Genomic DNA, 25,941 nt, shown 5'->3' on the forward strand with positions numbered 1-25,941 from the left:
GACAATATGGGTGCAGGTGGAAATAAGCACAATAAGATGAATTAGCAACCTACACAGAAAAGGGAATGCCTTGCAAAAGAGACTAGTGAATGACGTGCAGTAGCAACCTCCCCTTAAAGGGTACACATAGAAAGGCAAACTTTAAACTGTGGAAGAAAACAACTCCCCAGGAAAGGGTACACCAGAGGAAACTAACGCCCCTGGAACAAAATACATAGTATCCACACTCACACAAGCAAAAGTGGCGGAACTACACTAAGAGGTAGCGCTGACAACGCACCCCGACTATCCACATAGTGTGATGCAACTTAGACCAACACACACAACCTCCCCTAACAAAAGGGTACACCATTGAACAATGTAGGAATTGTTCAAGATAACTTCACTAAATGGCGGCGCTGACAACGCACACCACTTTCCCCAGAAAAGGGTACACAAAGAAAACTAATCTTTGAAACTTTGGAGCAAAATAGTTACATGCAGACAACCTCCCTTAATAAAAGGGTACACCTCGATAAAAGTGCGCAACGTAACTTCTCCAAAGGGTAACAACAAGACCTTAGGAAACAAAATGTAGGCACTGACTGGCACCACAACTCCACACCTTCCCCTAAGTAAGGGTACACCATAAGTACTAACCCTAAGTACATGGATGGGGAATTAATAAGACACAAACACCCTAACTGCACAAGCAGGGTGAAACACAGGATACCCACCCTGTGAGACCAAAACTACAACGTCCCCTATATAAAGATATACAGGGTACCCCATAAGATACAACATCACCCTAGTTTCAAGATATGGCATTGACTAGCCACACACCCACACCTAAATAAGGGTACACCGTAGGGCAAGACATTGCCTTAGGAATTTAGGGTACAGTAAAAGACAACCACTGACTAAAATTACTCAAAAGGAGACAAGGCCCAAAAAATGAATGGAACAACCTATTAAGCACAACTCACACACACCAGCGCACATTATATTGAGATACCAATAGGTTAAAACATAAACATTTGAAGAAAACAAATGAGTTTAGCTCCGGTGAGCGATTTCTCACCCGAGGACTTCTTAGTTAAAATTGTCCAAAAGTTCTGATGAGTGACTGCATAACAGGAAATGTGGGGTGAAAAGCAGGCAACCTCCAACCAAGAGTTAATCTAAAGTTGGGACATCCACAATCACCTCCTCTTGGAAATGGCCAGACTGGAATGCAACCAGCGATGTATAGTAAGCTTGAAAACATCGATATGCAGATGTATGAAACGTAATGACGAAATTAAATTCTCACCCGAGTTCCTGTGAGAACCTCCTCTTGGAAAAAAGAAAATCTCGAATGCAGACAGTAATGTAGAGAAAGTTCAAAAGCACTTTTCTCCTTAGAACGCCGTAGACATACACTCCTTACTCCTCACTCCTCATGTTCCACTAACCACTGAAACAGTTAAGGGATTAGGACCGCAAGGAAAGCTGGAGCGGACCAAGGAACAAGTCGACAACTCTTAAAGTAGTGGCAACAGCAGACGGACTCGTAGACACTGTGGAGACTTGCGAGCAAGTACAACCCAAATGGAGGCAAGTCGTCACGTCGGCGCTGGATGGCTCACGGCGAAGACGTGCTGTCCTGACTCGTAACGGAGAAGGTTGCGGCAGAGGATGTGGCAGAAGAACAGACGTCACAAAGAGCATGAAGCAGGCTCCTCGAGATAGGTAAGATTGTGCGTGCGTCATAGCGGACAGCTTGTTCAAAATGAATACATTAAACGGCCACAAAACTAATCGTACGGTGAAAAGACACACAAACATCTCAAAAGTGTTCTCTACTCACAATAATAATACCAGTATACTTCCACAAAGACGAGTGTAAGCTCCCGCTCAGGATCGTGTTTTCCAAATCCTAAGTGAACAGTTTGAAAGGGAAAGCTTTACACTGTGGGAGTAGGTAGAGTTTGTAGAGTTTGACAAAATAGATGGTATGTGGCTGTTGATGAAGAGAAAATACTGCTAGCGCCGATGCAATTCCGTGACAGTAAACAGATGAAACTCTGACAAGAAAGGACGTGCCTATAGGGTGATAGCGCACATCTACAGACGACCTGTCACAGGATAGTTGTAGAGATCATCGTGAACATGTGGGAAGGCGAACTGTCAAGATGTATGAGCTGTAAGGAGAAGCAGTAGGGTGATCAGGCCAGCTGAAACTCCTTAGCTTATGTGGCTGGAGCAATATAATTTCCAGATGACAGCAAGATAGCAGTAATTTCTTCACAAAACAAACGCTCAGGGTACAGGCAGTCCAAGATGAAGAGGACACTGGTGGGGTTTGCTGGGCGTTTCTTCGATTATATAAGAATATAAACTGACTTCTGTTTTAATTTTGACTGGATACAGAACAGTCCTTGGTTCTCTTATTGTTGAGTTTCAAACTTCTTCTTTTGCAGCGTAGGTTAGTCCAAGAAACGTCGCCAAATTGTGGTACATAAACAATGATGCGTAGTCCAGGTGTAGTAGTAGATCCTTCTTTATTGATAAGTAGATAGGTGGCAAGTTACAGGATAAGAAGATATAAGGAGAAAACCCCACCAGGAGCGAGCTACCAGCTCCTCAGCCTGAGATGACCAACTGACTCTTTAGCCACAGTCAGGCACTTAAACATTTTATGATGTCATAGGACATTCTGAAGCAGTGGTAGAGGGGAAAAGATATAGAAAGCATTTACCACACGTTGCACTGCAAGGGGACCTTGATCTTGGGGAGATCATGGTCTTCTAACGCTTGCAAGTGCTCAGATGCTCTGGATTGTTTCTTGGGGGCTAGGTCTCAATCTCCCAAAATGCACCTGTTCAGTCCAGGACAATTTCAGTGGTGGCTAGTCAGCTGGGTTGTCCTCTCTTTGATTTTTGCAGGTGGTTGCTCGCAGCTCTTTTGTACCTGTTTCTGTTCAGGGAGTCCGCTCCTTTTCCTTGAAAAGGGCATAGTCCTTTTCTTGTGGAGGCTTGAGAGTGCAGCAGGTGCAAACCTTCTTGGTGCAATCCTGGGTTCCAGCAGCATCCTTCTGCTACCGTGCCAGGCAGTTATCTGAGGAACTCCTGCAGCTATGCCATATTTATCCAACATTGTAGGCTTGCAGGAAGAGGAGACACTCTAACTAATATGAGCAAAGCTACCTCCCTCTGCTATGACCACTTCCTCAGAAGTGTGGCATATTTCCAGCCCAGAATGCAATTTTCTCCCAAAAATCAAAAATTGGAGAATCTCTCCTTGGTGTATGTGTCTGTGTAACTCGACCAAGAGGTGTGGCTACCAACTGACTACACCCCCTTCCAGCCTTTCTCCTAATCTAATTAGATGGCTCCTATCTGGCTAATGACCAAGGAAGTGAGCATGTTATTTCTAACCCAATATGGCAGCCGCGAATTACACTCTAGTCCTTCCAGACACGAGACAAGTAATACGCATCTCATTCTTGCTGATTCCGTCTACAATGTTTCCCGATGGCTGGGAACGGAGATGGATTGTTTGGCATCGCGCTCTGCTGAACAAGTAGGTTTTAGAAGAATGGTCTCATATAGGATAGCCCGTTTACGTGTCTAAGTTGTCCGAATTAGTCCCAATGGCATTACATCATATTTCACAGATTGATAAAGTTTGAGGACATTCCGTTGCAGTTGTCGATACCCTTGCCTGTGGTAATACGCTGTGGTAATACTCATACATTTTTTTATATTTTTGGATGGACCCATGGTTGCATGACTCAAGCAGTGGCATGATGTGGAAATACTCCACTTATAATTATCACATGCAACGGGCAACAGGGAATGTGTATGGTGGGCATGGGAATCCTCACACTTGATACCACTTTTTGGCTTCATGGATATAACCCGTTTTGCAATTCTCCCCACATACAGTTGACTTGGACGAGCTACGTGACATTTGGGTGCATAGCTGCCAAGGTTTCAGATTGCTATGTGTGACACTTTCATAATTTCTGTGTAATTATGAGTGACATTTCAACGAATATGAGTGACACTTTCTCATGAGCAAAATCAAGCAGTGGATACCAGGTAAACATATCAATATCAGCAATTACACCCATTTTAGTAACGAAAAACGCTCAGAAGATCTTGAAAATGCTGTAAACCACCAAAAATGAAAAGGCACTAACGATTGACAAATAGTCCCAGGTCTGTCACATGTAAGACCTGACCAAGCAGGCTGAGAGGCCCCAGTAAGGACCTCAGGTGCTAATTATAATGAATGTATTCAGTCAGTGTGCTACAGGGTTAGTCAGGCTGTAATAATATTTCAGTCCTTTAATGCTAATAAATAATAATAATGTATTGGCTGCACTCATTGTGTCAACTGTGCAGAGGTCTGGGGCAGCGTCCTGAGAGCAGTGAGCTACAGGCTCTGGCAGAGCAGAAACGCTGTAAGGAAATATAAAGTACTGTTGACTCGAAAGTTGGACGTCACCTGACCACAATTAAACGAAAAATTGGATGGGACTGACTCTTACGTATAGTTCAATTTACATGAAACAATAGTAAATAACAATGTAATGATCAATGAGATCTGGCTCATGCTACGAACTAAGCGGCGCTGCTCAGTGCAGCCTGGGAGAGTGGAGCTGTAACAGGGTCTCAGTCAGGCTGCAGTGAGTGACGCTCTAATTTAAATATATAACAGGCACTGCCAGGTCCTGTGTTCGTTATATTTACCAGGCACCGGGTGCGAAACTATGTGTTACAGCCAGTGGAGGTTAGAGTAAAGAGGCAGGGCTCGGCTGAACCGCCAGACACAGTCACAGGGTGGTTACTGTAGTATCGCGCTGGATACGTTCTAGTGTTCAGCATGTTGTAACACCCACCCACCACAGGCGTCATCAGCCAGATGACCCTGCTAAATAAAAAGGGCTGAGCGCACGTGCTCAGGGCCAGTTAACCAACTACCATACCGGTGTCTGTCACCTCATTGATTAGTATGAGGGCCTAGGGCGCAAATACCACAGTTCCCATCCGTCGATGTTGGATATGTTTCAATGATTGGAGCATAAGCCGCAGTAGAAAAAACCCTTTCTGACCCCCTGCACGGCGGTCTCATCCAAATTGGGTGGATAGGACCGACCGCCAACTCGTTGTCTGGCGGTCTCCTCCCCTCTGTGGTGGCGATCAGCGGTCCGACCGACCACCATTGTAAGAAGGACCTAGGTCTCTTCAGCAATGACACAGAAGATCGATAGTCCTGTGATGTAAGTTTTTTATGATGTCACTTTACCCCTTTCGCCCAGGGTCCCACACGCCCTAGGACCGGGCCTGGCTGCAGGATAATGGACTGGCTCCCAACTCCCCGCTCCAGCAAACTGGACTAGCTACTTGTTGTCAGTAATTTGTATATACACAGCGCTCTGAGACCCCGCAGTGTGCTTGGCAGCGCTTTACACCACTGGAAATGAAGTGAATAGGGCGGAGGCAAGGGCTTTGACCCCACATCCTCACATCACACTCTGATCATTAAAGACGTCATTACTCTCCGTCTGATGACGTCTTGGGGTGTCTGCAGAGCCTGGCATCCTACAGAAAGAGGGGCCACTGTCTCCTTGCGCCTCTTTCCACGTCTTTCAGAAACAAGGTACCGGTGACAGGGCGCGGCTCGAGGCAACGATAGCTCCATAGCGCAAGGTGACTTTCACTTTCCATCTGAGAGGTCTCAGAAGGAGGGACAAAGCACCTCTGTCAACAAGGGCTGTGTTTCTTCCCAAAGCTGCCCGTTGCTGTTTCTGCCAGATGCGAGCTCCACAGGTCACCAGAGAGAAAGAGACCGCGCTATCTGCGAGCTGCACCACAGCGCCTCGAAGCACCGAACTAGGGAAACCGCCACAGGTGAGAGCATCCGCCTATTCTCCTCCCTGTAAATATAGCCTTAGTGGCCCTTATAGACTTTACACCACATACAATTATGGTATTTAAATGTAATCGGTTTTGTTTCCAACGACATCTGCGTGTCAATTTCACTGGTCAAATATTTTTTTGTAAATGCCAACGCTTATTCATCAACCCATTTTTAGATTGTTTCATGGAGTAAATAGTTACACTATCCGCTCCAAAAAATATATAAATATATATGTTTGTAATTCTTCACTAAGCCCTTGTGTGGGCTTCAATGGGGTAGGTTTGGTAGTTTCTGTATCAATATAGATTAATAAAACAAGCATTGGTAAAGTCGAAAGGCCTGGTCTTAGCAAGCTCGGACAATGGCTGCGTTTTCAACTGTAAACACGTTACAGAAATAAATAGAAAAGAAATAAAACATGCCACCTCCAAAATGTAGTGACCATGTGCTTTGAATATAATATTTTAATAAAAAAATTAACGTTCCCTACTCTTGGAATAGAACAGTGTTTCCTAGCAGGGAGGTGTGCTTTTAAAAGGCACGGAAACGCTCAGAGGGAAATCTGATTGTATTGCTACAAAGAAAATGTACTATTGACTATGAATGTAAATAACAAGCACTGGCAATGCCAATAGGTCTGGCTTAAGAATGAAAGTGGCTTTGGTGTCACTGATGGATGTCGACAGACACTCAATAAGTCATCATACACGCGCTCTGTCACTCATCTATGCACCCAAGCATCGATTCATCAATCCAATGACTCATCCTTTCATTCACCTTCTGACACAACCTCAAAATACACACACAAACTTAATATATGCAACATAATTGGAAAGAATACAAGAAGAAGAAAGAAAGCATGCTGCTTTCTAAACTCAGCCGGCATGTGATTGCAGTACCTACTAAACAAGCTAAACTTTTAGCCACACCAACTAGCAGTGTTAGTAAATATTCATTCGTAAACCCTGAAGCCAGGAGGTTTCCAAAGCACTTCTAGGCACCCCTGCACCTCGATTATGAACACAATCTCTTTTAAAAGCAAATCCCTCTTACTGAACAGTGTACTCGCCATGACTACAAATTACTGACCATGCTGTTATACACACCTGCAAATCCGATTTCGGAGACTTGAAGTCCCACTTTAATGAAGTTGCTGCTAAGATCATTTCCCTTGGATTCACAGGGATTGAGTCATCACTAAAATACATTTACAGAAAGAATTGCACTTTAAACTGCTAATTCCACTAGTTCATCAAGGAAAACAGCTCAGAGGAGGCACCATCTAGCACTTGGAAGTTCATCTGTTTTATATAAAATAAATTGTATCAACCTCCACCTCCCCTCCCGCCCCCCCCCCCCCCCCCCGGTCGAAGAAGGATCGATCTACAAATAACTTCTTCTAAATGATTGAGACTCCAGCTTTCTTTGATATTGTTCCACTTTCCAAATGATGAAAAACATACTGGATCTACCTCAGAGTTTCCTTTTCTCTGCAGTCAACATGTTTCAGCGTCTACTATAGGGACTCGATTACGAGTCTGGGGGGCCACGGACAGTCAGACTTCCGGGGGCTCAGTGGTGGCGGTCCCCCGACCACCCTATTATGAGTTGGGGGTGGGCTCCTCACAGGCCCGCCCCAGCCCCCAGGGAATCGCCATTCCCTGGTGGTCCTGTGGCGGTCAGGAGCCAGTAATATGCTTGGCTGGAAAGAAACACTGGATGTGCACAAAGTGCTTTTTTCTACTGCGACTTGTGCGGAACCTTTTTTTGGGCTGCAGCACAAGCTCATTTTCAGGGGTGCAGCAGGGTGTTCTTGAGACACCCCTGCACCCTTGAAAATATTCACAATTTGCAATTAGCAAATTGCGATTCGCAAATTTCACCTTCATTCCTATGGGCCTCCTGGCCCATAGAAATGAATGGGAAATTATTATTCCTTAAACGCGATTAGCAATTTGCTAATCGCAATTAAGGAATTTTAAGGAATCGCTAAAAAGAAGCGATTTCCTACATACATACCATTTTGCGATTTCTAAATAGCGATTCCTTAAAAATCGCTATTTAGGAATCGCAAAACGGAATGTTGATACATATGGCCCTAGGTCTCTTCAGCAATGACAAAGAAGATCGATAGACCTTATGATGTCACATGCAAATTCGAGGAGCCTCACATCTTCCCTTTCGCCCAGGGCTCCAGCAGTCCTAGGACCGGGTCTGGCTGTAGGACTGGTTCCAAACATCCAGCTCTAGCAAACTCAGGGCTTTAAGTGGGCCGGGCCTCACCGGTTCTGAGCACCGACAGTTTTTTAAAGGGGGCCTTGAAACGGGTCTCTATCGGGCTCTGTTTTGTGCCCTGGCACAGGCGGTCCGTTTTTTTTTCCGACTGCAGGTACAGCAGGCACATCCATGTGTGCTGCTCAATTCTTACCAGTGGAGAAGTTACGGTATGACGTCATGCCAGGTGAGCGTTGTAGGGGAAGGGAAATCCTTTAAAAAGTCATTTTCTATCAGATTTCCCTTCGCTTTTTCAAACGCAGGAACAGCAACATTGTCATGGTGTCACCAGTGCTTTAAGTGGAAGCTTTTTCAACACTATATACAAGCCACAGTCGCAGCTTACTTATCTTATGCAACTAACAACCATTGACAAAGCAATAGTCCTGACTTGTTGTAGTTATGATGTTACTTGTTGCATCATCATTCTCGATGCAATTAAAAAAACAGCAAACTACAAGTCAGGAGGCACAGATTTTTATCTTGCGTGTTTTTAAGCCACGCCCTTAATTACATTGGCCATGCCCCTTTGACAGGACCCCCTCCCCCCCGTTTTTTCATCCCACTTAAAGCCCTGAGCAAACTGCAAATATAATGCTACTTGTCACTAACTTTTATACCTACACAGAGTCCTGAGACTCCTGCAGTGTGCTTGTCAGAGCGTTTACACAACTCGAAATGAAGTAAATAGTAGGCTTAGAGTCAGTGGTCGAAGTAGGGAAAAAAAAGTAGGGGAACTGTGGGTGGAGAATCAGGGGGCGGGAATAACCGAAGATTGAATCAGTGGGCGGAGTCAGGGGCGTGGCTAGAAATAGCAAAACATACAAATTTTTAGTACGTTTAGCATTTCACTGACCAGTTACAGCTTATAACGTTATTTAATTAAAACAATGGATAAACATGTTTATTTGAGGTTTAATTCAGGAAAAAGCAAACACTGATTAGGAATACAGGTTTATGTAAAGCGTGTGAAATATAAGGAGGATCAACATGTTACCTTAATGCTTTTACTCTCATTGTTCAGAAATCCATGATTATTTTTTGTCTCAAACATTGAGGTCATGAATACAGGGCTCCTCCTGTACACATGTGTTAAGCAGGGCTCAGAAGAGAAAGGGACTCTTCAGGAGAATCTAGACTCATGGAAACCCACAAAGGCTCCTTCATATTCATGTCAGCCAGTTAGCTGCTCAATCATAATATAGCAAAAAGAACAGCTGGTGGACAGAATGCAGAACAATTTCATACATTCATCCCAGTTCATAGATCTGGGACTAAATCCATTGTTTCTTTGCTCACCATGCCATTCCAGTTTGGACCCAGCCATATGCAAATCAGTCTTGATCCTGCACCCAATGGGAACAGTCCAGTCTGAACTGCCATGCCAGGTCCTCCCTGGACTGGAAACAAGCATCCTAGGACCGGTTTCGGGCTTTCGGCCATCATCAGCCAGGATAGCTTGATTCTAGTGGCAGGGAGAGCATGCGACTCATGTCTGACCATACCTGTCCCACTCGGGGTGACAAATGCAAAAAGAACAATTGATGGACAGAATGCAGAACAATGTCATTCATTCACCCCAGTTCAGAGAACTGGGCTTAAATCCATTGTTTTTTGCTCACCATGCCATTCCAGTTGGACCCAGCCATATGCAAATCAGTCTTGATCCTGCGTCCAATGTGAACATTCCAACCCGAACTGCCAGGCCATATGTATTCAAGTGTCTTTTCATTTGGGAAGTGAACACAAAGCAGTACCCACTGAACCATGCACAAAACATATTGCTCTTTGATATGCATGGTACATGTTCTTTGCAGCAGGCATATTACACAAAACATGCTCCCATCTCTCTCCAGAAGGTGCATTGATCACCAAAGATATCTTGGCACCTGTATTGTTGACCAAAACCTGCTAAATATACAAATAAATTTGCAGTGTTTTTAAAACTCCTGCACTTGTACAAAACCGGTCCCTCCAAATTAAACTGGCCCTCTACCCTTCCAGTCGCCCTGGGAAATGCCTGCTCCTGTCCTTTTGTTGTAGTTTGACAGCGATTAGATTAAGCATTAGCAGAAGACATTTCATGTTTAGCTATTATCGTGACATTTAGCGGACTCCATTTTGTATTCATGGCAACCATTTTGTTTGCCACATGCTATCATGTGTCGACCATGTGCTTTGTCCTATCTTCCTGTTAACTGCGCTTGAATTCTGCCCAGTAACGAGTTATATTTAGCATCCCCCACTTAAGCGCATGCCCAGTAGGGTCTACATCTGTTAATGATTAGTACCAGACAGGAATGTGTTTACCAGTTCCCAAAACCGTTAGCTCCTCCCACTGATCGATTGTGCCTTTCTATAGTACCTTATATGTACATAAAACTTGCTTCTGTGTTTGTAACGCCTTCTTTTGAGCCCCTGTGTGGGTATAAAGAGACCATGCTCTTTTAGTTCGGTGTATTACTTCTTGCAATACCGGAGGGTACTGTCTGAACCGTAGCACCACCTCATGAGGTGTAATAAACAGTATCTTTTCTATTCCAGTTTCTGTGCCAACTTCTTCCTATTGGTCTGAGGACTTTGTGCAGAGAAGGGCGAACCCCTTGCACTGGTGGGCCTTGCTGAGGCTTGCTACTACACTTTCGCTGCTCCTGTCCAGTCAGTACTCCTGCTCGATCAACACTGCTGCTTCGTCAATTCCCCTGCCCCCTCCCTTCTCCTGTCCTGTCACTTCTCCTGGCTCCTGCCCTGTTCACTTCTCCTGCCCTGTTCACTTCTCCTGCCCTGTTCACTTCTCCTGCCCTGTTCACTTCTCCTGGCCAGTCACTTCTCCTGCCCTGTTCACTGCTCCTGCCCTGTTCACTGCTCTTGCCCTGTTCACTGCTCCTGTCCATTCCCCGCTCCTGCCTTGTTCACCGCTCCTGTCCGTTCCCCGCTGTCTGTTCCCCACTCCTGCCCAGTCACTGCTCCTGCTCATGCCTAATCACTGCTTCTGCCCCGTCACCTCTCCTGCCCCGTCACCTCTCCTGCCCGTCACTTCTCCTGCCCATCACTTCTCCTGCCCATCACTTCTCCTGCCCGGTTGCCTCTCCTTCCCTGGCGCCTCTCCTTCCCCGGCGCCTCTCCTTCCCTGGCGCCTCTCCTTCCCTGTCGCCTCTCCTGCCCTGTCGCCTTTTCCTGTCCCGTCGCTTCTCCTGCCCCGTCACTTCTGCCCCGTTCACTGCTCCTGCCCGCCACTGCTGCCCCATTCACTGCATCTGCCCCGTTCACTGCTCCTGCCCAGTTACCACTCCTGCTCAAGCCTAATCACTGCTCCTGCCCCATTACTTCTACTGCTTCGTCACCTCTCCTGCCCCTTCACTTCTCCTGCCCCATCAACTCTCCTGACCCGTCACCTCTCCTTTCCTCCTCCAACCCCACCCCGATCGAAGTAGGATCGATCTCCAAATAACTTCTTCTAAATGATTGAGACTACAGCTTTCTTTGATATTGTTCCACTTTCCAAATGATGAAAACATACAGGATCTACCTCTATTTACCTACATTTCTTTTCTCTGTAGTCAACATGTTTCAGCGTCTCCTATAGGGCCCCGATTACGAGTCTGGCGGGCCACGGACAGTCAGACTTGCGGGGGCACAGTGGTGGCGGTCCCCCAACCACCCTATTATGAGTTGGGCGGTGGGCTCACCACAGGCCCGCCCTAGCCACCAGGGCAATCGCCATTCCCTGGTGGTCCTGTGGCGGTCAGGAGGCAGTAATATGCTTGGCGGGAAAGAAACACTGGATGTGCACAAAGTGCTTTTTTCTAATGTGACTTGTGCGGAGCCTTTTTTGGGCTGCAGCACAAGCTGCAGTAGAAAAAAGCACTTTCCGACCCCCTGCACGGTGAGCTCATCCTAATTGGGCCGTTTGGACCGGCGACTCGGTGTCAGGCGGTCTCCAGCCCGCTGTGATGGCGATTGGTGGATAGACCGACCACCATCATAATTAGGGCCTAGGTCTCTTCAGCAATGACAAAGAAGATCGATAGACCTGTGGTGTCGGTTTTCTGTGATGTCACTTCTCATGATGTCACATGCAAATTAGAGGAGCCTCACATCTTCCCTTTCACCCAGGGCTCCAGCAGTCCTAGGACCGGGACTGGCTGTAGGATAATGGACTGGTTCCAAACTCCCAGCTCTAGCAAACTCAGGGCTTTAAGTGGGCCTCGAAACGGGTCTCTATCGGGCTCTGTTTGGTGCCCTGGCACAGGCGGTCAGGTTTTTTTCCGACTGCAGGTACAGCAGGCATATCCATGTGCACTGCTCACTTCTCACTAGTGGAGAAGTTACGGCATGACGTCATGGCAGGTGAGCCTTGTAGGGGAAGGGAAATCCTTTAAAAAGTCATTTTCTATCAGATTTCTCTTCTCTTTTTGAAACGCAGGAACAGCAACACTGTCATGGTGTCACCAGGGCTTTAAGTGGAAGCTTTTTTAACACTATATACAAGCCATAGTCGCTGCTTATTTATCTTATGCAACTAACCACCATTGACAAAGCAATAGTCCTGACTTGTTGTAGTTATGATGTTACTTGTTGCATCATCATTCTCGATGCAATTAAAAAAACAGCAAAATACAAGTCAGGAGGCACAGATTGTTATCTTGCGTGTTTTTAAGCCACGCCCTTAATTACATTGGCCATGCCCCTTTGACAGGACCCCCTCCCCCCCCCCGTTTTTTCATCCCACTTAAAGCCCTGAGCAGACTGCAAATATAATGCTACTTGTCACTAACTTTTATACCTACACAGAGTCCTGAGACTCCTGCAGTGTGCTTGTCAGAGCGTTACACAACTGGAAATGAAGTAAATAGTAGGATTAGGGTCTCTGCAGAGCCCGGCATCCTACAGAAAGAGGTGCCACTGTCTCCTTGCGCCTCTTTCCACGTCTTTCAGAAACAAGGTACCGGTGACAGGGCGCGGCTCGAGGCAACGATAGCTCCATAGCGCGAGGTGACTTTCACTTTCCATCTGAGAGGTCTCAGAAGGAGGGACAAAGCAGTTTCTGTCAACAAGGGCTGTGTTTTCTTCTCAAAGCTGCCCATTGCAGTTTCTGCCAGACGCGAGCTCCACAGGTCACCAGAGACACAGAGACCGCGCTATCTGCGAGCTGCACCACAGCGCCTCGAAGCACCGAACTAGGGAAAACCGCCACAGGTGAGAGCATCCGCCTATTCTCCTCCCCGCAAATATAGCCTTAGTGTCCCTTATAGACTTTACACCACATACAATTATGGTATTTAAATGTAATCGGTTTTGTTTCCAAAGACATCGGTGTGTCAATTGGAAAGGCCCAATATTTTTTTTGTAAATGACAATGCTTATTCATCAACCCAGTTTTAATTAAATTGTTTCATGGAGTAAATAGTTCCACATCCGCACTGGCAAAGTCAAAATGCCTTTTTTTTTTTTTTTAAATCTTTTTATTATTTTGCATCACAGGGGTACATCATACATATTATACAACAAGATATAAACATAGATGAAATAATAGTTTGCCACAGAAATAATTTTATAATATAATTAATCCCCAAATTCTCTCCACTTTTTGTTTTGCCTTTAGACCCCTAGTATTAGCCAAAGCATATTCCATACTATGTATTTCTTTTACAAGGCTCCAACACTCAGTGACATTTGGTGAGTTTTTCTGAACCCAGTCTCTAGCAATAGTCAATCTGGCACAAGTAATTAGAATATTCAGTAAATCACATAATATATTATTTTCCCCTGACGCTCCTATAAATACATCTTTTAACGAAAACATAATAGGAATACCAAGTTTAGTAGAAATAACTTTCGATACTCCATTCCAGAATTCAGCAAGGTTTGGGCACGAAAAAAACATGTGAATGATATCAGCTCCTTTCAAATCACATTTGGGACATTTTGTACGATCACTAAAATTGTTATTCGATACCCATTTGAGAATCCGATCCGGTGTGTGATACAGCTGACATATAGTTTTAAACAATTGTAATTTAAGATTTGAGGATTGAACAGCAAGGTTAAGGCTATTTAGAGAAGAAGTAATAAAATCTGATGTAATTTCCATTGTAAGCTTATTAGTCCATTTTGCAGCTAATTTTTGTACATCATTAACATTATAACCAGAGAATATTTTGTACCCTATACTAATCAATGCTTTATCTTCTTCCCTATATAAGCAGTTCCAAATTTCAGATTCAGTCAAAGAAGTAAGTTCTATCTCCCTCAGAAAGTAGTCCCTGATTTGAAAATATTTAAATCTTGCCCCTTCTTGCAATTTATAGCAAGCTTTCAATCTTTCAAACGATAAAAATCCCCCGTGGTCATATAAGTCTCCAACAGAGTTAATGCCAGATTTGGAAAATGCCCTGCCTATTATATCTTGAAATATTTCCGGTAACCCAGGATTAGACCACAAAGGAGTTTTATCATGAAAGAGAGATATCTTGCTTTTAGTGAGTATTGAGCGCCAGATGTAAGTGGTATCCCGCACCGTCTTAAATTTTACTCGTTTAAAGTAATTGGGGTCATTAAATCTATAAAAAAACATAGTTGCATCTGCTCCTAACAAAAACTTATGAAAATAGAGACACTTATCAGGGATCAGCAAGCTACGAAAGCGAGTTAAAAAAGAAGACCAATAATAATATCTAATATCTGGAAGATTTAATCCACCTACATTATAAGGAGCTTTAAGAAGAGCTATAGCTCGTCGAGCTTTCTTATATCCCCAAATAAAGCTGCTAATAATGCCCTCATGCCTACAAAAATAAGAATTGTTTACCCTCAAAGATATAGAACGAAAAAGATAAAGATATTTAGGCAATATTTTCATTTTGACCAAATTTATTCGGCCTACAATACTTAATGGGAGCTTATGCCATTTCTTAAATAAAATAGCAGTTTCCTTTAGTAACGGTTCGTAATTTAGTGCTACAAAGTCAAAATGCCTTGTCTTAGCAAGCTTGCGCGATGGCTGCGTTTTGTATTGAAAACACAAGAAAAAGAAATAAACATGGCAACTTCAAAATATAGTGGCCATTTGGTTGGAATATATTATTTTTAATTAAAAAAATAGGTGTTCCCTACACTTGTAATAAAACAGTGCAGTGTTTTTTAGTAGAAAGGTGTGCTTTGAATAGGCGCGGAAACCCTTTCAGTTCTAATGCACATCAGAAGGAAATCTGATTTTATTGCTACAAAAAAATGTACTATTGGCTGTGAATGTGAATGTAAATAACAAGCACTGGCAATGCCAATAAGTCTTTCTTAAGAATGAAAGTGCTTTTTTTGTAGACAGACCCTCAATAAGTCATCGTACACGCGCTCTGTCACTCATCTATGCACCCAAGGATCGGTTCATCAATCCACTGACTCATCCTTCCATTCACCCTCTGACACAACCCCAAAAAAACACACACGAGCTTAACATATGCAAAATAGTTGGAAAGAATACAAGAAGAAGAAAGAAAGCATGCTGCTTTCTAAACTCAGCCGGCATGTGATTGCAGTACCTACTAAACAAGCTAAACTTTTAGCCACACCAACTGGCAGTGTTAGAAAATATTCGTTCCTAAACCCTGAAGCCAGGAGGTTTCCAAAGCACTTCTAGGCACCCCTGCACCTCGATTATGAACACAATCTCTTTGAAAAGCAAATCCCTCTTACTGAACAGTGTACTCGCCATGACTACAAATTACTGACCATGCTGTTATACACACCTGCAAATCCGATCTCGGAGACTTGAAGTCCCACTTTAATGAAGTTGCTTCTAAGATCATTTCCCTTGGATTCACAGGGATTGAGTCATCACTAAAATACATTTACAGAAAGAATTGCACTTTCAAACTGCTAATTCCACTAGTTCATCAAGGAAAACAGCTCAGAGGAGGCACCATCTAGCACTTGGAAGTTCATCTGTTTTAAATAAAAAAAATTGTATCAACCTCCACTAACCCCCTTCCCCCTTCCCGGTCGAAGTAGGATCGATCTCCAAATAACTTCTTCTAAATGATTGAGACTACAGATTTCTTTGATATTGTTCCACTTTCCAAATGATGAAAAACATACTGGATCTACCTCAGATTTTCCTTTTCTCTGCAGTCAACATGTTTCAGCGTCTACTATAGGGCCTCGATTACGAGTCTGGCGGGCCACGGACAGTCAGACTTGCGGGGGCACAGTGGTGGCGGTCCCCCGACTACCCTATTATGAGTTGGGCGGTGGGCTCACCACAGGCCCGCCCTAGCCACCAGGGAATCGCCATTCCCTGGGGCTCCTGTGGCGGTCAGGAGCCCGTAATATGCTTGGCAGGAAAGAAACACTGGATGTGCACAAAGGGCTGTTTTTTTACTGCGACTTGTACGGAACCTTTTTTTGGGCTGCAGCACAAGCTGCAGTAGAAAAAAGCACTTTCCGACCCCCCGCACGGTGAGCTCATCCTAATTGGGTCGCTTGGACCGGCGACTCGTTGTCAGGCGGTCTCCAGCCCGCTGTGATGGCGATTGGTGGATAGACCGACCACCATCATAATTAGGGCCTAGGGGCCATATGTATCAAGGCAAAATGGGTTCGCAAACGCCGAAATTCGCAGAATTCCGGCGTTTGCGAACCCATTTTCGCTAAATGGTATGTATGAAACATTTTTGGTGCAAAATAAGGAATCGCTTAATTTGCCATTCCTTATTTTGCGATTGCATTTAAGGAATTGCAAATTTTGCAATTCCTTAAATGCAATGTATCAAGGAAAAAAACATTCCACAATGCCATTAAGGAATCGCAAACTACCACCAACTTGAGAATTCTTTTAAAAAAGTATTTTTTTCAAAATCAAAAGGTGCCATGTGACGCTCATACATGCCCTTAGGGCATGTATGTGCGCCATATGCGCACATATGTAATTTTCAGGGGTGCAGCGGGGTGTTCTTGAGACACCCCTGCACCCTTGAAATTATTCACAATTTGCGATTAGCAAATTGCGATTTGCAAATTTCACCTTCATTCCTATGGGCCTCCTGGCCCATAGAAATGAATTGGAAATTATTATTCCTTAAACGCGATTAGCAATTTGCTAATCGCAATTAAGGAATTTTAAGGAATCGCTAAAAAGAAGCGATTTCCTACATACATACCATTTTGCGATTTCTAAATAGGGATTCCTTAAAAATCGATATTTAGGAATCGCAAAACGGAATGTTAATACATATGGCCCTAGGTCTCTTCAGCAATGACAAAGAAGATCGATAGACCTTATGATGTCACATGCAAATTCGAGGAGCCTCACATCTTCCCTTTCACCCAGGGCTCCAGCAGTCCTAGGACCGGGTCTGGCTGTAGGACTGGGTCCAAACATCCAGCTCTAGCAAACTCAGGGCTTTAAGTGGGCCGGGCCTCACCGGTTCTGAGCACCGACAGTTTTTTAAAGGGGGCCTTGAAACCGGTCTCTGTTTTGTGCCCTGGTACAGGCGGTCAGTTTTTTTTTCCGACTGCAGATACAGCAGGCACATCCATGTGTACTGCTCACTTCCCACCAGTGGAGAAGTTACGTTATGACGTCATGCCAGGTGAGCGTTGTAGGGGAAGGGAAATACTTTAAAAAGTCATTTTCTATCAGATTTCCCTTCGCTTTTTCAAACGCAGGAACAGCAACATTGTCATGGTTTCACCAGGGCTTTAAGTGGAAGCTTTTTCAACACTAAATACAAGCCATAGTCGCAGCTTACTTATCTTATGCAACTAACAACCATTGACAAAGCAATAGTCCTGACTTGTTGTAGTTATGATGTTACTTGTTGCATCATCATTCTGGATGCAATTAAAAAAACAGCAAACTACAAGTCAGGAGGCACAGATTTTTATCTTGCACGTTTTTAAGCCACGCCCTTAATTACATTGGCCACGCCCCTTTGACAGGACCCCCTCCCCCCCGTTTTTTCATCCCACTTAAAGCCCTGAGCAAACTGCAAATATAATGCTACTTGTCACTAACTTTTATACCTACACAGAGTCCTGAGACTCCTTCAGTGTGCTTGTCAGAGCGTTTACACAACTCGAAATGAAGTAAATAGTAGGCTTAGAGTCAGTTGTCGAAGTAGGGAAAAAAAAGTAGGGGAACTGTGGGTGGAGAATCAGGGGGCGGGAATAACCGAAGATTGAATCAGTGGGCGGAGTCAGGGGCGTGGCTAGAAATAGCAAAACGTACACATTTTTAGTACGTTTAGCATTTCACTGACCAGTTACAGCTTATAACGTTATTTAATTAAAACAATGGATAAACATGTTTATTTGAGGTTTAATTCAGGAAAAAGCAAACACTGATTAGGAATACTGGTTTATGTAAAGCATGTGAAATATAAGCCGGAACAACATGTTACCTTAATGCTTTTACTCTCATTGTTCAGAAATCCATGATTATTTTTTGTCTCAAACATTGAGGTCATGAATACAGGGCTCCTTAAGTACACATGTGTTAAGCAAGGCTCAGAAGAGAAAGGGACTCTTCAGGAGAATCTAGACTCATGGAAACCCACAAAGGCTCCTTCATATTCATGTCAGCCAGTTAGCTGCTCAATCATAATATAGCAAAAAGAACAACTCGTGGACAGAATGCAGAACAATTTCATACATTCACCCCAGTTCAGAGATCTGTGACTAAATCCATTGTTTCTTTGCTCACCATGCCATTCCAGTTTGGATCCAGCCATATGCAAATCAGTCCTGATCCTGCACCCATTGGGAACAGTCCAGTCTGAACTGCCAGGCCAGGTCCTCCCTGGACTGGAAACAGGCATCCTAGGACTGGTTTCGGGCTTTCAGCCATCATCAGCCAGGATAGCTTAATTCTAGTGGCAGGGAGAGCATGGGACTCATGTCTGACCATACCTGTCCCACTCGGGGTGACGAATGCAAAAAGAGCAATTGATGGACAGAATGCAGAACAATGTCATTCATTCACCCCAGTTCAGAGATCTGGGCTTAAATCCATTGTTTTTTTTGCTCACCATGCCATTCCAGTTGGACCCAGCCATATGCAAATCAGTCTTGACCCTGCGCCCAATGTGAACATTCCAACCCGAACTGCCAGGCCATATGTATTCAAGTGTCCTTTCATTTGGGAAGTGAACACAAAGCAGTACCCACTGAACTATGCACAAAACATATTGCTCTTTGATATGTATGGTACATGTTCTTTGCAGCAGGCATATTACTCAAAACATGCTCCCATCTCTCTCCAGCAGGTGCATTGATCACCAAAGTTATCTTGGCACTTGTATTGTTGACCAAAACCTGCTAAATATACAAAGAAATTTGCAGTGTTTTTAAAACTCCTGCACTTGTACAAAACCGGTCCCTCCAAATTAAACTGGCCCCCTTCCCTTCCAGTCGCCCTGGGAAATGCCTGCTCCTGTCCTTTTGTTGTAGTTTGACAGCGATTAGATTAAGCATTAGCAGAAGACATTTCATGTTTAGCTATTATCGTGACATTTAGCGGACTCCATTTTGTATTCATGGCAACCATTTTGTTTGCCACATGCTACCACGTGTCGACCATGTGCTTTGTCCTATCTTCTTGTTAACTGCGCTTGAAATCTGCCCGGTAACGAGTTATATTTAGCATCCCCACTTTCGCACATGCCCAGTAGGGTCAACAGCTGTTAGTGATTAGTACCAGACAGGAATGTGTTTACCAGTTCCCAAAACCGTTAGCTCCTCCCACTGATCGATTGTGCCTTTCTATATTACCTTATATGTACATAAAACTTGCTTCTGTGTTTGTAACGCCTTCTTTTGAGCCCCTGTGTGGGTATAAAGAGACCATGCACTTTTAGTTCGGTGTGCTACTTCTAGCAATACCGGAGGGTACTGTCTGAACCGCAGCACCACCTCATGAGGTGTAATAAACAGTATCTTTTCTATTCCAGTTTCTGTGCCAACTTCTTCCTATTGACCTGAGGACTTTGTGCAGAGAAGGGAGAACCCCTTGCACTGGTGGGCCTTGCTGAGGCTTGCTACTACACTTTCGCTGCTCCAGTCCAGTCAGTACTCCTGCTCGATCAACACTGCTGCTTCGTCAATTCCCCTTCCCCCTCCCTTCTCCTGTCACTTCTCCTGGCCTGTCACTTCTCCCGGCCTGTCACTTCTCCTGGCCAGTCACTTCTCCTGCCCTGTTCACTTCTCCTGCCCTGTTCACTTCTCCTGCCCTGTTCACTTCTCCTGCTCTGTTCACTTCTCCTGGCCAGTCACTTCTCCTGCCCTGTTCACTGCTCCTGCTCAAGCCTAATCACTGCTCCTGCCCCATTACTTCTACTGCTTCGTCACCTCTCCTGCCCCGTCACATCTCCTGCCCCGTCACCTCTCCTGCCCTGTCACCTCCCCTGCCCCGTCACCTCTCCTGCCCGTCACAACACCTGCCTGTCATGTCACCTGCCTGTCATGTCGCCTGCCCGTCACTTCTTGTACCCGATCACCACTCCTTCCACCCGATCACCTCTCCTGCCCCGTCACTTCTCCTGCCCCGTCACTTCTCCTGCCTCGTCACTTCTCCTGCCCCGTCACTTCTCCTGCCCCATCACTTCTGCTGCCCGGTCACTCCGGTCACCTCTCCTGCCCTGTTGCCTCTCCTTCCCCATCACTTCCACCTTCCCAGTCACTTCTCCTTCCCCGTTGCTTCTCCTTCCCAGTCACTTCTCCTGTCCCGTCACTTCTCCTGTCCCATCACTTCTCGTGTCCCGTCCCTTTCCTGTCCCGTCACTTTCCTGTCCCATCACTTCTCCTATCCCATCACTTCTGCCCCGTTCACTGCTCTTATCCGTTCACTGCCCCTATCTGTTCACTGCTCCTGCTGGTTACCGCTCCTGCCCATGCCTAATCACCGTTCCTGCCCCTTCACTTCTCCTGCCCCATCACTTCTCCTGACCCGTCACCTCTCCTTTCCTGTCACCTCTCCTGTCCCATCACTGCTCCTGACACTTCAACTCTCCTGCCCCGTCACTTCTCCTGCCTGTCACTTCTCCTGCCCTGTTACTTCTCCTGCCTGTTACTTTACTGCCCGGTCACCTCTCCTACCCTAGTACCTCTCCTTTCCTGTCGCCTCTTCTGTCTGGTCACTGCTCCTGCCCAGTTCACTCCATGTACAACATTGACAAATTTCACAAGGTGTCAAGTTCCCCACAGTACTCTGGGGAAAGTCCTCTGTAATCACCAACTCCGATCTCACTGGCACTTGATATGCTAAAGGCAGTGGTTCCCAAACTTTTTTGACCTACGGCTCCCTTGACCTATGGGCCATTGGCCATGGCTCCCCATTATTTTACTTTTTTTTGTGGGCGAAGGGATGTAAGCCCAGATTTGGGGCTACTTCCATTTTTCACCTTGAAAATAATTGGGATGAAGCAGACGAAGGTATTATAATCATAGATGTAACAAATTAAAAATATGACAGATGTTTAATGAAAAACTTGAATTTGTTAAGTAAGCCAGAAACAATAATCTGAGGTCTGCATATGGAATTTTTTTAAACTATCTTTTGTTTTAAAAAATTGCCTCTAGAGGAGCTCATTCCAGGGAGCCAAGTGGAACAGGTGATGGATGGGGGACGACTTAAATATTTCTCAATTACACCTTTAGCAAGATTGATTTAATGTGCCAATGCATGCCAGCAGCAGTAGGGTTAATGTAGAGTAGTATAGTTAGCAAATTATTTGTCATCCAGTTCAATGCAAGCACTCGAGTGAACATGAACAAATCTACCCAAAAAGCCAATGGACGAACACTCCACTCCACTGGGCAGAGCCAAGACACAACATGACACCTTTGTGCAATGCCTCAAGGGCACTAAAGATCCCAAAATAGCATTATGTTAATAATGATGAAATGTTATGTTGTAAGAAAAAGATCACACTCCGTCGTGGACCAGGGTCAGCGGACTCGACAATTTTCGCCTCGGTGCCTACTCTAACCAGGGATCACACTCGGCAGCTCTGGGCATTAAGCTTGCCTCATCTCTACAACGGCCCCCCACAGACGCCAGGGATGCCTGGTTTCACCTTGGAGATACCCAGAAGGGACCATCTCACAGGGAAAGGTAGGACGGGTTCCCCAGCGGTCTTCAGTGCCGGGACGCTTACGGGCAGCTGTGCGCTTTACAAGTCCAACGTAATTACAATTACAATTACTCCATAATTTGGACACAGGTCACTAGTCATCTAAATCAGTCAGATGTGGTACAGTACTTGGTGGTCTGTGTGAAGTGCACAAAAGCAAAAGTGGCAAAACTTGGCACTCTCAGAAGACAGGGTAAGAGACTGAGCAAAAGAGCATTTGCCTCTCAAAAATCTATTTACTTTATGGGAGGATTAATTCCATTGGCTCCGAACAAAGCAATTTTTAAAAGCTACAAAAACCACAGCAAAGTTCACATAGTGCCAAGAAGTAACTCAGTTCTGTGAGACTGCTGTACAGACTGCCCACTCAGAGTTACTAGCATCCACCTCAAGAGCTGAAGCTTTAGGCTCGCTGGCCCAATGCTGTGAAATTTCACACCCGCTGAAATTCGTTTTGGCAAACAGCCTTCTGTCCAGTCCACTACACAGCTCCAGACCCTGCTGTTCATATACAATCCTTGGGACAATTAGGAGCTTAGCAGGGAAGTGTCTGTTCTTTTGTGCAGTTTATCATCCCCAAATCCCCCTCAACATGCACAGCTACCAAATTAAACATTGATACCATCTCTGCTGGTACGTGCATAACACCCCAAGTTAGTGTTACATGCTGAGACGTTTGCTGGAATCTTCCATCCACCGCCACCCCCACCCCAACCCTCCAAACGCCCCCCTCGGCCCACGAGGCCTGCATGCAACATTTAGTAGCCTGATTGGCTCCTGTAAGACCAGGGCCGGACTGGGAACCGAAACCGGCCCTGGCAAAGTGCTCGGCCGCCCCCCCCTCCCCCCAGGGGGTTGGGGGGGGTGTGACCGCGCTCTTTGCTAGGGACGGTTTTCGGCCGATTTTGTTACAGTGCCGTTTTTGCAGCTATGCTGCAAAAAACGACCCTGTAACAAAACCGGCCCCCACCCTCGCAGCCGACCGGGGGATTGCCCGGTGCCTTCAACGGCCAGTCCGGGCCTGTGTAAGACACAGCCCTCTACTGACTTCAGACAGAAACACTTTTACTCAGCCATCAACAAAAATCAGGAATTTGAGTGCAGCTGGAGTTAAAATGACTAACAAACAGCATCAGTAATCTATGCGTGTGAGTGATGGAACCTACTTTCTATTGGTGTCTATTCAAGGCAATTGGTTTCATATTGCGTGGTAAAAAAACATAACGTATATTTTGCAGTGAAATACTTCTTAGGAATGTGCGGAAGCTTCTGCCTCAGAGTTCAAACAGCCTTTCACACTGATGCATTCGTTGGCATCTCAGCACGCTCGGGCTGATGAGAATTGAAATTTGAGCTAAAAGTTTACTCGAGACTTTGACTTAGAGGAGGTTCATAATTAATAATTATAGCATCTGTTCCTGGAGCCCCTGTTTAGTTTTAAAGGCGCACCAGGGTGCCGCGGCACACAGATTGGGAACCCTTGTGCTAAAGGCAAAGGGCGGCGCATTGTAATTCGAAAGGGGCTAATCGGCCTCAATCGGAACGACAATGGGCCTGCCCACAGTCTGAGAGCTCAGGGAGGGGCTGCTGCTGCCTCTGGAGTTCAACAGAGAAGTGCGAGCAGCGGATGTATGACGTTACAACGCACACTTTTACAATGCATACCTTTACAACACATTTTTTACACCGCAACATCCATTACAACGCACACTTTTACAACGCATACCATTACAACGAATTCTTAAAAAATACCTTTATAACGCATTCCACTACAACGCATACTACATTTACAACGCATACCATTACAACGCATTACATTACATTACAAATAAGGTAAGTGTTGGATAGTGTAGGGGTTAAAATTACTATTCTAACTCCAGGGGGTGCCACAGTAGGGAAAATATTGGATAGTGTAGGGGTTAAAATTACTATTCTAACTCCAGGGGGTGCAACAGTAGGGTAAGTATTGGGTGGTAAGTTTTGCGTTGTAATGGTATGCGTTGTAATGACTGCGTTGTAATGGTATGCGTTGTAGTGGTATGCGTTGTAGTGTCATGCGTTGTAATTACTGCGTTGTAAATGTATGCATTGTAATGGATGTCGCGTTGTAAAAGTTTCGTTGTAATGGTAGTGCGTTGTAAAAGTTGCGTTGTAAACGTTACATACCGCGAGCAGCCCCTGGAATCTGACTGGAATTTTTGTTTATCCTTTTTAAGTAGGACTATTCTTGCCGTCCCGGGATGCTTTGTGGAAAGTAAGAAGGACTGAGTTAATTTTTAGAAGTTGGGGCACGCCGTGCCCTTCCGTTCCCGCCCACTTCTACCACTGCTTAGAGTCTCTGCAGAGCCTGGCATCCTACAGAAAGAGGTGCCACTGTCTGCTTGTGCCTCTTTCCACATCTTTCAGAAACAAGGTACCGGTGACAGGGCGTTGCTCGAGGAGGCGTGTGCAACGCTCGGCGCCCGATAGCACAAGGTGACTTTCACTTTCCATCTGAGAGGTCTCAGAAGGAGGGACATAGCAGCTTTCTGTCAACAAGGGCTGTGTTTTCTTCTCAAAGCTGCCCGTTGCTCTGGTTTCGCCAGACGCGAGCTCCACAGGTCACCAGAGAGACAGAGACCGCGCTATCTGCACCACAGCGCCTCGAAGCACCGAACTAGGGAAACCGCCACAGGTGAGAGCATCCACCTATTCTCCTCCCTGTAAATATAGCCTTAGTGGCCCTTATAGACTTTACACCACATACATTTCTGATATTTAATTGTAATCGGTTTTGTTTCCAACGACATCTGCGTGTCAATTTCACTGGTCAAATATTTTTTTGTAAATGCCAACGCTTATTCATCAACCCATTTTTAAATTGTTTAATGGAGTAAATAAATAGTTACAAATCCGCCCCAAAAAATATATTAAAAAAATATGTTTGTCATTCTTCACTAAACCCTTGTGTGGGCTTCAATGGGGGAGGTTTCATAGTTTCTGTATCAATATTCATTAATAAAACAAGCATTGGTAAAGTCGAAATGCCTGGTCTTGACAAGCTCGGACAATGGCTGCGTTTTCAACTGAAAACACGTTACAGAAATAAATTGAAAAGAAATAAAACATGCCGCCTCCAAAATGTAGTGACCATGTGCTTTGAATATAATATTTTAATAAAAAAATAAACGTTCCCTACACTTGGAATAGAACAGTGTTTCCTAGCAGAAAGGTGTGCTTTGAATAGGCACAGAAACGCTCATAGTTTTAATGCACATCAGAGGGAAATCTGAGTTTATTGCTACAAAGAAATTGTACTATTGGCTATGAATGGAAATAACAAGCACTGGCAATGTCAATAGGTCTGGTTTAAGAATGAAAGTACTTTTGTGTCACTGATGGGTGTCGACAGACACTCAATAAGTCATCGTACACGCGCTCTGTCACTCATCTAAGCACCCAAGGAGCGATTCATCAATCCACTGACTCATCCTTCCATTCACCCTCTGACACAACCCCAAAAAACCACACACGAGGGAAGGCTTGCCGGGCCGCTGGCGGCCCACGGTCCGTACTATGAGTACCCGTGCTCTAACACAACCCCAATAAAACACACACAAGCTTAACATATGCAAGATAATTGGAAAGAATACAAGAAGAAGAAAGAAAG

The 25,941-nt window shown here is 45.0% G+C and overlaps 1 protein-coding gene across 5 annotated transcripts in view; it reads left to right on the plus strand.

Annotated features, from left to right (window-relative positions):
• Positions 1-25,941, plus strand: part of LOC144752968 (DELTA-actitoxin-Aas1a-like) — a 140,813-nt gene that overhangs the window by 13,593 nt on the left and 101,279 nt on the right. Inside the window, exon 1 of one of the 5 annotated variants that reach the window (XM_078640775.1) lies at positions 5,689-5,879. The exons of 1 other annotated variant lie outside the window; for it this stretch is intronic. The gene's annotated coding sequence lies outside the window, so the exon portion shown is untranslated. Of the gene's footprint in view, positions 1-5,688; positions 5,880-24,920; positions 24,967-25,941 lie in introns of those variants that run through there. 3 more of the 5 variants (XM_078640778.1, XM_078640777.1, XM_078640779.1) reach the window with 3 other exon arrangements.

The sequence above is a fragment of the Lissotriton helveticus genome, chromosome 5_1, assembly GCF_964261635.1.
Source record: "Lissotriton helveticus chromosome 5_1, aLisHel1.1, whole genome shotgun sequence".
NCBI lineage: Eukaryota > Metazoa > Chordata > Amphibia > Caudata > Salamandridae > Lissotriton > Lissotriton helveticus.